Source organism: Hoplias malabaricus, unplaced genomic scaffold, assembly GCF_029633855.1.
Source record: "Hoplias malabaricus isolate fHopMal1 unplaced genomic scaffold, fHopMal1.hap1 scaffold_67, whole genome shotgun sequence".
NCBI lineage: Eukaryota > Metazoa > Chordata > Actinopteri > Characiformes > Erythrinidae > Hoplias > Hoplias malabaricus.
In genome coordinates, this window is record NW_027100801.1 from 64016 (window position 1) to 73662 (window position 9647).

Genomic DNA, 9647 nt, shown 5'->3' on the forward strand with positions numbered 1-9647 from the left:
AATGAAAATGATTGGCTTTCCAGTTCGTTTTTTTTTTTTGTTGTTTTTTTTTTTTAAGTTTTCTTCTTCTCTTGTGTTTAAATGACTGTGGTTACTGCCTTTATAATAGAAACTTAAGCTAAAAAGCTTACAGCACCTAGTATTCCCAGGCAGTCTCCCAACCAAGTACTAACTAGGCCCAACTCTTCTTCGCTTCCGAGATCAGACGGGATCGGGCTTTCAAGGAGTGGTATGGCCGTAAGCGATCACTGCTGGCTGTAGAAGACTATTTCTATATACTCTTCTAAGAGTAATACTTGTTTTAGATCTGCCTGTAAACGGTAGACCACCTGACACCTCAAATGAAAATGATTGGCTTTCCAGTTCGTTTTTTTTTTTTTTTTGTTGTTTGTTTTTTTTAAGTTATCTTCTTCTCTTGTGTTTAAATGACTGTGGTTACTGTCTTTATAATAGAAACTTAAGCTAAAAAGCTTACAGCACCTAGTATTCCCAGGCAGTCTCCCATCCAAGTACTAACTAGGCCCAACTCTTCTTCGCTTCCGAGATCAGACGGGATCGGGCTTTGAAGGAGTGGTATGGCCGTAAGCGATCACTGCTGGCTGTAGAAGACTATTTCTATATACTCTTCTAAGAGTAATACTTGTTTTAGATCTGCCTGTAAACGGTAGACCACCTGACACCTCAAATGAAAATGATTGGCTTTCCAGTTCGTTTTTTTTTTTTGTTGTTTTTTTTTTTTAAGTTTTCTTCTTCTCTTGTGTTTAAATGACTGTGGTTACTGCCTTTATAATAGAAACTTAAGCTAAAAAGCTTACAGCACCTAGTATTCCCAGGCAGTCTCCCAACCAAGTACTAACTAGGCCCAACTCTTCTTCGCTTCCGAGATCAGACGGGATCGGGCTTTCAAGGAGTGGTATGGCCGTAAGCGATCACTGCTGGCTGTAGAAGACTATTTCTATATACTCTTCTAAGAGTAATACTTGTTTTAGATCTGCCTGTAAACGGTAGACCACCTGACACCTCAAATGAAAATGATTGGCTTTCCAGTTCGTTTTTTTTTTGTTGTTGTTTTTTTTTTTTAAAGTTTTCTTCTTCTCTTGCGTTTAAATGACTGTGGTTACTGCCTTTATAATAGAAACTTAAGCTAAAAAGCTTACAGCACCTAGTATTCCCAGGCAGTCTCCCATCCAAGTACTAACTAGGCCCAACTCTTCTTCGCTTCCGAGATCAGACGGGATCGGGCTTTCAAGGAGTGGTATGGCCGTAAGCGATCACTGCTGGCTGTAGAAGACTATTTCTATATACTCTTCTAAGAGTAATACTTGTTTTAGATCTGCCTGTAAACGGTAGACCACCTGACACCTCAAATGAAAATGATTGGCTTTCCAGTTCGTTTTTTTTTTTTGTAGTTTTCTTCTTCTCTTGTGTTTAAATGACTGTGGTTACTGCCTTTATAATAGAAACTTAAGCTAAAAAGCTTACAGCACCTAGTATTCCCAGGCAGTCTCCCATCCAAGTACTAACTAGGCCCAACTCTTCTTCGCTTCCGAGATCAGACGGGATCGGGCTTTCAAGGAGTGGTATGGCCGTAAACGATCACTGCTGGCTGTAGAAGACTATTTCTATATACTCTTCTAAGAGTAATACTTGTTTTAGATCTGCCTGTAAACGGTAGACCACCTGACACCTCAAATGAAAATGATTGGCTTTCCAGTTCGTTTTTTTTTTTTTGTTGTTTTTTTTTTTTAAGTTTTCTTCTTCTCTTGTGTTTAAATGACTGTGGTTACTGCCTTTATAATAGAAACTTAAGCTAAAAAGCTTACAGCACCTAGTATTCCCAGGCAGTCTCCCAACCAAGTACTAACTAGGCCCAACTCTTCTTCGCTTCCGAGATCAGACGGGATCGGGCTTTCAAGGAGTGGTATGGCCGTAAGCGATCACTGCTGGCTGTAGAAGACTATTTCTATATACTCTTCTAAGAGTAATACTTGTTTTAGATCTGCCTGTAAACGGTAGACCACCTGACACCTCAAATGAAAATGATTGGCTTTCCAGTTCGTTTTTTTTTTGTTGTTGTTTTTTTTTTTTAAAGTTTTCTTCTTCTCTTGCGTTTAAATGACTGTGGTTACTGCCTTTATAATAGAAACTTAAGCTAAAAAGCTTACAGCACCTAGTATTCCCAGGCAGTCTCCCATCCAAGTACTAACTAGGCCCAACTCTTCTTCGCTTCCGAGATCAGACAGGATCGGGCTTTCAAGGAGTGGTATGGCCGTAAGCGATCACTGCTGGCTGTAGAAGACTATTTCTATATACTCTTCTAAGAGTAATACTTGTTTTAGATCTGCCTGTAAACGGTAGACCACCTGACACCTCAAATGAAAATGATTGGCTTTCCAGTTCTTTTTTTTTTTTTTGTAGTTTTCTTCTTCTCTTGTGTTTAAATGACTGTGGTTACTGTCTTTATAATAGAAGCTTAAGCTAAAAAGCTTACAGCACCTAGTATTCCCAGGCAGTCTCCCATCCAAGTACTAACTAGGCCCAACTCTTCTTCGCTTCCGAGATCAGACGGGATCGGGCTTTGAAGGAGTGGTATGGCCGTAAGCGATCACTGCTGGCTGTAGAAGACTATTTCTATATACTCTTCTAAGAGTAATACTTGTTTTAGATCTGCCTGTAAACGGTAGACCACCTGACACCTCAAATGAAAATGATTGGCTTTCCAGTTCGTTTTTTTTTTTTGTAGTTTTCTTCTTCTCTTGTGTTTAAATGACTGTGGTTACTGCCTTTATAATAGAAACTTAAGCTAAAAAGCTTACAGCACCTAGTATTCCCAGGCAGTCTCCCATCCAAGTACTAACTAGGCCCAACTCTTCTTCGCTTCCGAGATCAGACGGGATCGGGCTTTCAAGGAGTGGTATGGCCGTAAGCGATCACTGCTGGCTGTAGAAGACTATTTCTATATACTCTTCTAAGAGTAATACTTGTTTTAGATCTGCCTGTAAACGGTAGACCACCTGACACCTCAAATGAAAATGATTGGCTTTCCAGTTCGTTTTTTTTTTTTGTTGTTTTTTTTTTTTAAGTTTTCTTCTTCTCTTGTGTTTAAATGACTGTGGTTACTGCCTTTATAATAGAAACTTAAGCTAAAAAGCTTACAGCACCTAGTATTCCCAGGCAGTCTCCCAACCAAGTACTAACTAGGCCCAACTCTTCTTCGCTTCCGAGATCAGACGGGATCGGGCTTTCAAGGAGTGGTATGGCCGTAAGCGATCACTGCTGGCTGTAGAAGACTATTTCTATATACTCTTCTAAGAGTAATACTTGTTTTAGATCTGCCTGTAAACGGTAGACCACCTGACACCTCAAATGAAAATGATTGGCTTTCCAGTTCGTTTTTTTTTTGTTGTTGTTTTTTTTTTTTAAAGTTTTCTTCTTCTCTTGCGTTTAAATGACTGTGGTTACTGCCTTTATAATAGAAACTTAAGCTAAAAAGCTTACAGCACCTAGTATTCCCAGGCAGTCTCCCATCCAAGTACTAACTAGGCCCAACTCTTCTTCGCTTCCGAGATCAGACGGGATCGGGCTTTCAAGGAGTGGTATGGCCGTAAGCGATCACTGCTGGCTGTAGAAGACTATTTCTATATACTCTTCTAAGAGTAATACTTGTTTTAGATCTGCCTGTAAACGGTAGACCACCTGACACCTCAAATGAAAATGATTGGCTTTCCAGTTCGTTTTTTTTTTTTGTAGTTTTCTTCTTCTCTTGTGTTTAAATGACTGTGGTTACTGCCTTTATAATAGAAACTTAAGCTAAAAAGCTTACAGCACCTAGTATTCCCAGGCAGTCTCCCATCCAAGTACTAACTAGGCCCAACTCTTCTTCGCTTCCGAGATCAGACGGGATCGGGCTTTCAAGGAGTGGTATGGCCGTAAGCGATCACTGCTGGCTGTAGAAGACTATTTCTATATACTCTTCTAAGAGTAATACTTGTTTTAGATCTGCCTGTAAACGGTAGACCACCTGACACCTCAAATGAAAATGATTGGCTTTCCAGTTCGTTTTTTTTTTTTGTTGTTTTTTTTTTTTAAGTTTTCTTCTTCTCTTGTGTTTAAATGACTGTGGTTACTGCCTTTATAATAGAAACTTAAGCTAAAAAGCTTACAGCACCTAGTATTCCCAGGCAGTCTCCCAACCAAGTACTAACTAGGCCCAACTCTTCTTCGCTTCCGAGATCAGACGGGATCGGGCTTTCAAGGAGTGGTATGGCCGTAAGCGATCACTGCTGGCTGTAGAAGACTATTTCTATATACTCTTCTAAGAGTAATACTTGTTTTAGATCTGCCTGTAAACGGTAGACCACCTGACACCTCAAATGAAAATGATTGGCTTTCCAGTTCGTTTTTTTTTTGTTGTTGTTTTTTTTTTTTAAAGTTTTCTTCTTCTCTTGCGTTTAAATGACTGTGGTTACTGCCTTTATAATAGAAACTTAAGCTAAAAAGCTTACAGCACCTAGTATTCCCAGGCAGTCTCCCATCCAAGTACTAACTAGGCCCAACTCTTCTTCGCTTCCGAGATCAGACGGGATCGGGCTTTCAAGGAGTGGTATGGCCGTAAGCGATCACTGCTGGCTGTAGAAGACTATTTCTATATACTCTTCTAAGAGTAATACTTGTTTTAGATCTGCCTGTAAACGGTAGACCACCTGACACCTCAAATGAAAATGATTGGCTTTCCAGTTCGTTTTTTTTTTGTTGTTGTTTTTTTTTTTTAAAGTTTTCTTCTTCTCTTGCGTTTAAATGACTGTGGTTACTGCCTTTATAATAGAAACTTAAGCTAAAAAGCTTACAGCACCTAGTATTCCCAGGCAGTCTCCCATCCAAGTACTAACTAGGCCCAACTCTTCTTCGCTTCCGAGATCAGACGGGATCGGGCTTTCAAGGAGTGGTATGGCCGTAAGCGATCACTGCTGGCTGTAGAAGACTATTTCTATATACTCTTCTAAGAGTAATACTTGTTTTAGATCTGCCTGTAAACGGTAGACCACCTGACACCTCAAATGAAAATGATTGGCTTTCCAGTTCGTTTTTTTTTTTTGTAGTTTTCTTCTTCTCTTGTGTTTAAATGACTGTGGTTACTGCCTTTATAATAGAAACTTAAGCTAAAAAGCTTACAGCACCTAGTATTCCCAGGCAGTCTCCCATCCAAGTACTAACTAGGCCCAACTCTTCTTCGCTTCCGAGATCAGACGGGATCGGGCTTTCAAGGAGTGGTATGGCCGTAAGCGATCACTGCTGGCTGTAGAAGACTATTTCTATATACTCTTCTAAGAGTAATACTTGTTTTAGATCTGCCTGTAAACGGTAGACCACCTGACACCTCAAATGAAAATGATTGGCTTTCCAGTTCGTTTTTTTTTTGTTGTTGTTTTTTTTTTTTAAAGTTTTCTTCTTCTCTTGCGTTTAAATGACTGTGGTTACTGCCTTTATAATAGAAACTTAAGCTAAAAAGCTTACAGCACCTAGTATTCCCAGGCAGTCTCCCATCCAAGTACTAACTAGGCCCAACTCTTCTTCGCTTCCGAGATCAGACGGGATCGGGCTTTCAAGGAGTGGTATGGCCGTAAGCGATCACTGCTGGCTGTAGAAGACTATTTCTATATACTCTTCTAAGAGTAATACTTGTTTTAGATCTGCCTGTAAACGGTAGACCACCTGACACCTCAAATGAAAATGATTGGCTTTCCAGTTCGTTTTTTTTTGTTGTTGTTTTTTTTTTTTAAGTTTTCTTCTTCTCTTGCGTTTAAATGACTGTGGTTACTGCCTTTATAATAGAAACTTAAGCTAAAAAGCTTACAGCACCTAGTATTCCCAGGCAGTCTCCCATCCAAGTACTAACTAGGCCCAACTCTTCTTCGCTTCCGAGATCAGACGGGATCGGGCTTTCAAGGAGTGGTATGGCCGTAAGCGATCACTGCTGGCTGTAGAAGACTATTTCTATATACTCTTCTAAGAGTAATACTTGTTTTAGATCTGCCTGTAAACGGTAGACCACCTGACACCTCAAATGAAAATGATTGGCTTTCCAGTTCGTTTTTTTTTTTTGTAGTTTTCTTCTTCTCTTGTGTTTAAATGACTGTGGTTACTGCCTTTATAATAGAAACTTAAGCTAAAAAGCTTACAGCACCTAGTATTCCCAGGCAGTCTCCCATCCAAGTACTAACTAGGCCCAACTCTTCTTCGCTTCCGAGATCAGACGGGATCGGGCTTTCAAGGAGTGGTATGGCCGTAAGCGATCACTGCTGGCTGTAGAAGACTATTTCTATATACTCTTCTAAGAGTAATACTTGTTTTAGATCTGCCTGTAAACGGTAGACCACCTGACACCTCAAATGAAAATGATTGGCTTTCCAGTTCGTTTTTTTTTTTTGTAGTTTTCTTCTTCTCTTGTGTTTAAATGACTGTGGTTACTGCCTTTATAATAGAAACTTAAGCTAAAAAGCTTACAGCACCTAGTATTCCCAGGCAGTCTCCCATCCAAGTACTAACTAGGCCCAACTCTTCTTCGCTTCCGAGATCAGACGGGATCGGGCTTTCAAGGAGTGGTATGGCCGTAAGCGATCACTGCTGGCTGTAGAAGACTATTTCTATATACTCTTCTAAGAGTAATACTTGTTTTAGATCTGCCTGTAAACGGTAGACCACCTGACACCTCAAATGAAAATGATTGGCTTTCCAGTTCGTTTTTTTTTTTTGTTGTTTTTTTTTTTAAGTTTTCTTCTTCTCTTGTGTTTAAATGACTGTGGTTACTGCCTTTATAATAGAAACTTAAGCTAAAAAGCTTACAGCACCTAGTATTCCCAGGCAGTCTCCCAACCAAGTACTAACTAGGCCCAACTCTTCTTCGCTTCCGAGATCAGACGGGATCGGGCTTTCAAGGAGTGGTATGGCCGTAAGCGATCACTGCTGGCTGTAGAAGACTATTTCTATATACTCTTCTAAGAGTAATACTTGTTTTAGATCTGCCTGTAAACGGTAGACCACCTGACACCTCAAATGAAAATGATTGGCTTTCCAGTTCGTTTTTTTTTTGTTGTTGTTTTTTTTTTTTAAAGTTTTCTTCTTCTCTTGCGTTTAAATGACTGTGGTTACTGCCTTTATAATAGAAACTTAAGCTAAAAAGCTTACAGCACCTAGTATTCCCAGGCAGTCTCCCATCCAAGTACTAACTAGGCCCAACTCTTCTTCGCTTCCGAGATCAGACAGGATCGGGCTTTCAAGGAGTGGTATGGCCGTAAGCGATCACTGCTGGCTGTAGAAGACTATTTCTATATACTCTTCTAAGAGTAATACTTGTTTTAGATCTGCCTGTAAACGGTAGACCACCTGACACCTCAAATGAAAATGATTGGCTTTCCAGTTCTTTTTTTTTTTTTTGTAGTTTTCTTCTTCTCTTGTGTTTAAATGACTGTGGTTACTGTCTTTATAATAGAAGCTTAAGCTAAAAAGCTTACAGCACCTAGTATTCCCAGGCAGTCTCCCATCCAAGTACTAACTAGGCCCAACTCTTCTTCGCTTCCGAGATCAGACGGGATCGGGCTTTGAAGGAGTGGTATGGCCGTAAGCGATCACTGCTGGCTGTAGAAGACTATTTCTATATACTCTTCTAAGAGTAATACTTGTTTTAGATCTGCCTGTAAACGGTAGACCACCTGACACCTCAAATGAAAATGATTGGCTTTCCAGTTCGTTTTTTTTTTTTGTAGTTTTCTTCTTCTCTTGTGTTTAAATGACTGTGGTTACTGCCTTTATAATAGAAACTTAAGCTAAAAAGCTTACAGCACCTAGTATTCCCAGGCAGTCTCCCATCCAAGTACTAACTAGGCCCAACTCTTCTTCGCTTCCGAGATCAGACGGGATCGGGCTTTCAAGGAGTGGTATGGCCGTAAGCGATCACTGCTGGCTGTAGAAGACTATTTCTATATACTCTTCTAAGAGTAATACTTGTTTTAGATCTGCCTGTAAACGGTAGACCACCTGACACCTCAAATGAAAATGATTGGCTTTCCAGTTCGTTTTTTTTTTTTGTTGTTTTTTTTTTTTAAGTTTTCTTCTTCTCTTGTGTTTAAATGACTGTGGTTACTGCCTTTATAATAGAAACTTAAGCTAAAAAGCTTACAGCACCTAGTATTCCCAGGCAGTCTCCCAACCAAGTACTAACTAGGCCCAACTCTTCTTCGCTTCCGAGATCAGACGGGATCGGGCTTTCAAGGAGTGGTATGGCCGTAAGCGATCACTGCTGGCTGTAGAAGACTATTTCTATATACTCTTCTAAGAGTAATACTTGTTTTAGATCTGCCTGTAAACGGTAGACCACCTGACACCTCAAATGAAAATGATTGGCTTTCCAGTTCGTTTTTTTTTTGTTGTTGTTTTTTTTTTTTAAAGTTTTCTTCTTCTCTTGCGTTTAAATGACTGTGGTTACTGCCTTTATAATAGAAACTTAAGCTAAAAAGCTTACAGCACCTAGTATTCCCAGGCAGTCTCCCATCCAAGTACTAACTAGGCCCAACTCTTCTTCGCTTCCGAGATCAGACGGGATCGGGCTTTCAAGGAGTGGTATGGCCGTAAGCGATCACTGCTGGCTGTAGAAGACTATTTCTATATACTCTTCTAAGAGTAATACTTGTTTTAGATCTGCCTGTAAACGGTAGACCACCTGACACCTCAAATGAAAATGATTGGCTTTCCAGTTCGTTTTTTTTTTTTGTAGTTTTCTTCTTCTCTTGTGTTTAAATGACTGTGGTTACTGCCTTTATAATAGAAACTTAAGCTAAAAAGCTTACAGCACCTAGTATTCCCAGGCAGTCTCCCATCCAAGTACTAACTAGGCCCAACTCTTCTTCGCTTCCGAGATCAGACGGGATCGGGCTTTCAAGGAGTGGTATGGCCGTAAGCGATCACTGCTGGCTGTAGAAGACTATTTCTATATACTCTTCTAAGAGTAATACTTGTTTTAGATCTGCCTGTAAACGGTAGACCACCTGACACCTCAAATGAAAATGATTGGCTTTCCAGTTCGTTTTTTTTTTTTGTTGTTTTTTTTTTTAAGTTTTCTTCTTCTCTTGTGTTTAAATGACTGTGGTTACTGCCTTTATAATAGAAACTTAAGCTAAAAAGCTTACAGCACCTAGTATTCCCAGGCAGTCTCCCAACCAAGTACTAACTAGGCCCAACTCTTCTTCGCTTCCGAGATCAGACGGGATCGGGCTTTCAAGGAGTGGTATGGCCGTAAGCGATCACTGCTGGCTGTAGAAGACTATTTCTATATACTCTTCTAAGAGTAATACTTGTTTTAGATCTGCCTGTAAACGGTAGACCACCTGACACCTCAAATGAAAATGATTGGCTTTCCAGTTCGTTTTTTTTTTGTTGTTGTTTTTTTTTTTTAAAGTTTTCTTCTTCTCTTGCGTTTAAATGACTGTGGTTACTGCCTTTATAATAGAAACTTAAGCTAAAAAGCTTACAGCACCTAGTATTCCCAGGCAGTCTCCCATCCAAGTACTAACTAGGCCCAACTCTTCTTCGCTTCCGAGATCAGACGGGATCGGGCTTTCAAGGAGTGGTATGGCCGTAAGCGATCACTGCTG

General features: G+C 40.0%; 29 non-coding genes across 29 annotated transcripts; all 29 read right to left on the reverse strand.

Annotated features, from left to right (window-relative positions):
• Positions 1–124: 124 nt before the first annotated feature.
• LOC136680297 (5S ribosomal RNA) lies at positions 125–243 on the reverse strand. Its single transcript, XR_010796951.1, has one exon. It is a non-coding gene; the product is annotated as a 5S ribosomal RNA (ribosomal RNA).
• A 225-nt stretch (positions 244–468) lies between these two features.
• LOC136680666 (5S ribosomal RNA) lies at positions 469–587 on the reverse strand. Its single transcript, XR_010797272.1, has one exon. It is a non-coding gene; the product is annotated as a 5S ribosomal RNA (ribosomal RNA).
• Positions 588–808: 221 nt separating this feature from the next.
• LOC136680298 (5S ribosomal RNA) lies at positions 809–927 on the reverse strand. The gene has a single exon (XR_010796952.1). It is a non-coding gene; the product is annotated as a 5S ribosomal RNA (ribosomal RNA).
• A 223-nt stretch (positions 928–1150) lies between these two features.
• Positions 1151–1269, reverse strand: LOC136680512 (5S ribosomal RNA). Its single transcript, XR_010797123.1, has one exon. It is a non-coding gene; the product is annotated as a 5S ribosomal RNA (ribosomal RNA).
• A 206-nt stretch (positions 1270–1475) lies between these two features.
• Positions 1476–1594, reverse strand: LOC136680284 (5S ribosomal RNA). The gene has a single exon (XR_010796939.1). It is a non-coding gene; the product is annotated as a 5S ribosomal RNA (ribosomal RNA).
• A 222-nt stretch (positions 1595–1816) lies between these two features.
• On the reverse strand, positions 1817–1935 carry LOC136680299 (5S ribosomal RNA). The gene has a single exon (XR_010796953.1). It is a non-coding gene; the product is annotated as a 5S ribosomal RNA (ribosomal RNA).
• A 223-nt stretch (positions 1936–2158) lies between these two features.
• Positions 2159–2277, reverse strand: LOC136680395 (5S ribosomal RNA). Its single transcript, XR_010797046.1, has one exon. It is a non-coding gene; the product is annotated as a 5S ribosomal RNA (ribosomal RNA).
• Positions 2278–2484: 207 nt separating this feature from the next.
• LOC136680677 (5S ribosomal RNA) lies at positions 2485–2603 on the reverse strand. Its single transcript, XR_010797283.1, has one exon. It is a non-coding gene; the product is annotated as a 5S ribosomal RNA (ribosomal RNA).
• A 206-nt stretch (positions 2604–2809) lies between these two features.
• LOC136680513 (5S ribosomal RNA) lies at positions 2810–2928 on the reverse strand. The gene has a single exon (XR_010797124.1). It is a non-coding gene; the product is annotated as a 5S ribosomal RNA (ribosomal RNA).
• Positions 2929–3149: 221 nt separating this feature from the next.
• Positions 3150–3268, reverse strand: LOC136680300 (5S ribosomal RNA). Its single transcript, XR_010796954.1, has one exon. It is a non-coding gene; the product is annotated as a 5S ribosomal RNA (ribosomal RNA).
• Positions 3269–3491: 223 nt separating this feature from the next.
• On the reverse strand, positions 3492–3610 carry LOC136680514 (5S ribosomal RNA). Its single transcript, XR_010797125.1, has one exon. It is a non-coding gene; the product is annotated as a 5S ribosomal RNA (ribosomal RNA).
• A 206-nt stretch (positions 3611–3816) lies between these two features.
• On the reverse strand, positions 3817–3935 carry LOC136680515 (5S ribosomal RNA). Its single transcript, XR_010797126.1, has one exon. It is a non-coding gene; the product is annotated as a 5S ribosomal RNA (ribosomal RNA).
• Positions 3936–4156: 221 nt separating this feature from the next.
• LOC136680302 (5S ribosomal RNA) lies at positions 4157–4275 on the reverse strand. Its single transcript, XR_010796956.1, has one exon. It is a non-coding gene; the product is annotated as a 5S ribosomal RNA (ribosomal RNA).
• A 223-nt stretch (positions 4276–4498) lies between these two features.
• On the reverse strand, positions 4499–4617 carry LOC136680517 (5S ribosomal RNA). Its single transcript, XR_010797128.1, has one exon. It is a non-coding gene; the product is annotated as a 5S ribosomal RNA (ribosomal RNA).
• A 223-nt stretch (positions 4618–4840) lies between these two features.
• Positions 4841–4959, reverse strand: LOC136680518 (5S ribosomal RNA). Its single transcript, XR_010797129.1, has one exon. It is a non-coding gene; the product is annotated as a 5S ribosomal RNA (ribosomal RNA).
• A 206-nt stretch (positions 4960–5165) lies between these two features.
• Positions 5166–5284, reverse strand: LOC136680519 (5S ribosomal RNA). Its single transcript, XR_010797130.1, has one exon. It is a non-coding gene; the product is annotated as a 5S ribosomal RNA (ribosomal RNA).
• Positions 5285–5507: 223 nt separating this feature from the next.
• LOC136680520 (5S ribosomal RNA) lies at positions 5508–5626 on the reverse strand. Its single transcript, XR_010797131.1, has one exon. It is a non-coding gene; the product is annotated as a 5S ribosomal RNA (ribosomal RNA).
• Positions 5627–5847: 221 nt separating this feature from the next.
• Positions 5848–5966, reverse strand: LOC136680521 (5S ribosomal RNA). Its single transcript, XR_010797132.1, has one exon. It is a non-coding gene; the product is annotated as a 5S ribosomal RNA (ribosomal RNA).
• Positions 5967–6172: 206 nt separating this feature from the next.
• Positions 6173–6291, reverse strand: LOC136680522 (5S ribosomal RNA). Its single transcript, XR_010797133.1, has one exon. It is a non-coding gene; the product is annotated as a 5S ribosomal RNA (ribosomal RNA).
• A 206-nt stretch (positions 6292–6497) lies between these two features.
• LOC136680523 (5S ribosomal RNA) lies at positions 6498–6616 on the reverse strand. Its single transcript, XR_010797134.1, has one exon. It is a non-coding gene; the product is annotated as a 5S ribosomal RNA (ribosomal RNA).
• Positions 6617–6836: 220 nt separating this feature from the next.
• Positions 6837–6955, reverse strand: LOC136680303 (5S ribosomal RNA). Its single transcript, XR_010796957.1, has one exon. It is a non-coding gene; the product is annotated as a 5S ribosomal RNA (ribosomal RNA).
• A 223-nt stretch (positions 6956–7178) lies between these two features.
• On the reverse strand, positions 7179–7297 carry LOC136680396 (5S ribosomal RNA). The gene has a single exon (XR_010797047.1). It is a non-coding gene; the product is annotated as a 5S ribosomal RNA (ribosomal RNA).
• Positions 7298–7504: 207 nt separating this feature from the next.
• Positions 7505–7623, reverse strand: LOC136680688 (5S ribosomal RNA). Its single transcript, XR_010797294.1, has one exon. It is a non-coding gene; the product is annotated as a 5S ribosomal RNA (ribosomal RNA).
• Positions 7624–7829: 206 nt separating this feature from the next.
• LOC136680524 (5S ribosomal RNA) lies at positions 7830–7948 on the reverse strand. The gene has a single exon (XR_010797135.1). It is a non-coding gene; the product is annotated as a 5S ribosomal RNA (ribosomal RNA).
• Positions 7949–8169: 221 nt separating this feature from the next.
• Positions 8170–8288, reverse strand: LOC136680304 (5S ribosomal RNA). The gene has a single exon (XR_010796958.1). It is a non-coding gene; the product is annotated as a 5S ribosomal RNA (ribosomal RNA).
• A 223-nt stretch (positions 8289–8511) lies between these two features.
• On the reverse strand, positions 8512–8630 carry LOC136680525 (5S ribosomal RNA). The gene has a single exon (XR_010797136.1). It is a non-coding gene; the product is annotated as a 5S ribosomal RNA (ribosomal RNA).
• Positions 8631–8836: 206 nt separating this feature from the next.
• Positions 8837–8955, reverse strand: LOC136680526 (5S ribosomal RNA). Its single transcript, XR_010797137.1, has one exon. It is a non-coding gene; the product is annotated as a 5S ribosomal RNA (ribosomal RNA).
• Positions 8956–9175: 220 nt separating this feature from the next.
• On the reverse strand, positions 9176–9294 carry LOC136680306 (5S ribosomal RNA). Its single transcript, XR_010796959.1, has one exon. It is a non-coding gene; the product is annotated as a 5S ribosomal RNA (ribosomal RNA).
• Positions 9295–9517: 223 nt separating this feature from the next.
• On the reverse strand, positions 9518–9636 carry LOC136680528 (5S ribosomal RNA). Its single transcript, XR_010797139.1, has one exon. It is a non-coding gene; the product is annotated as a 5S ribosomal RNA (ribosomal RNA).
• Positions 9637–9647: the final 11 nt, after the last annotated feature.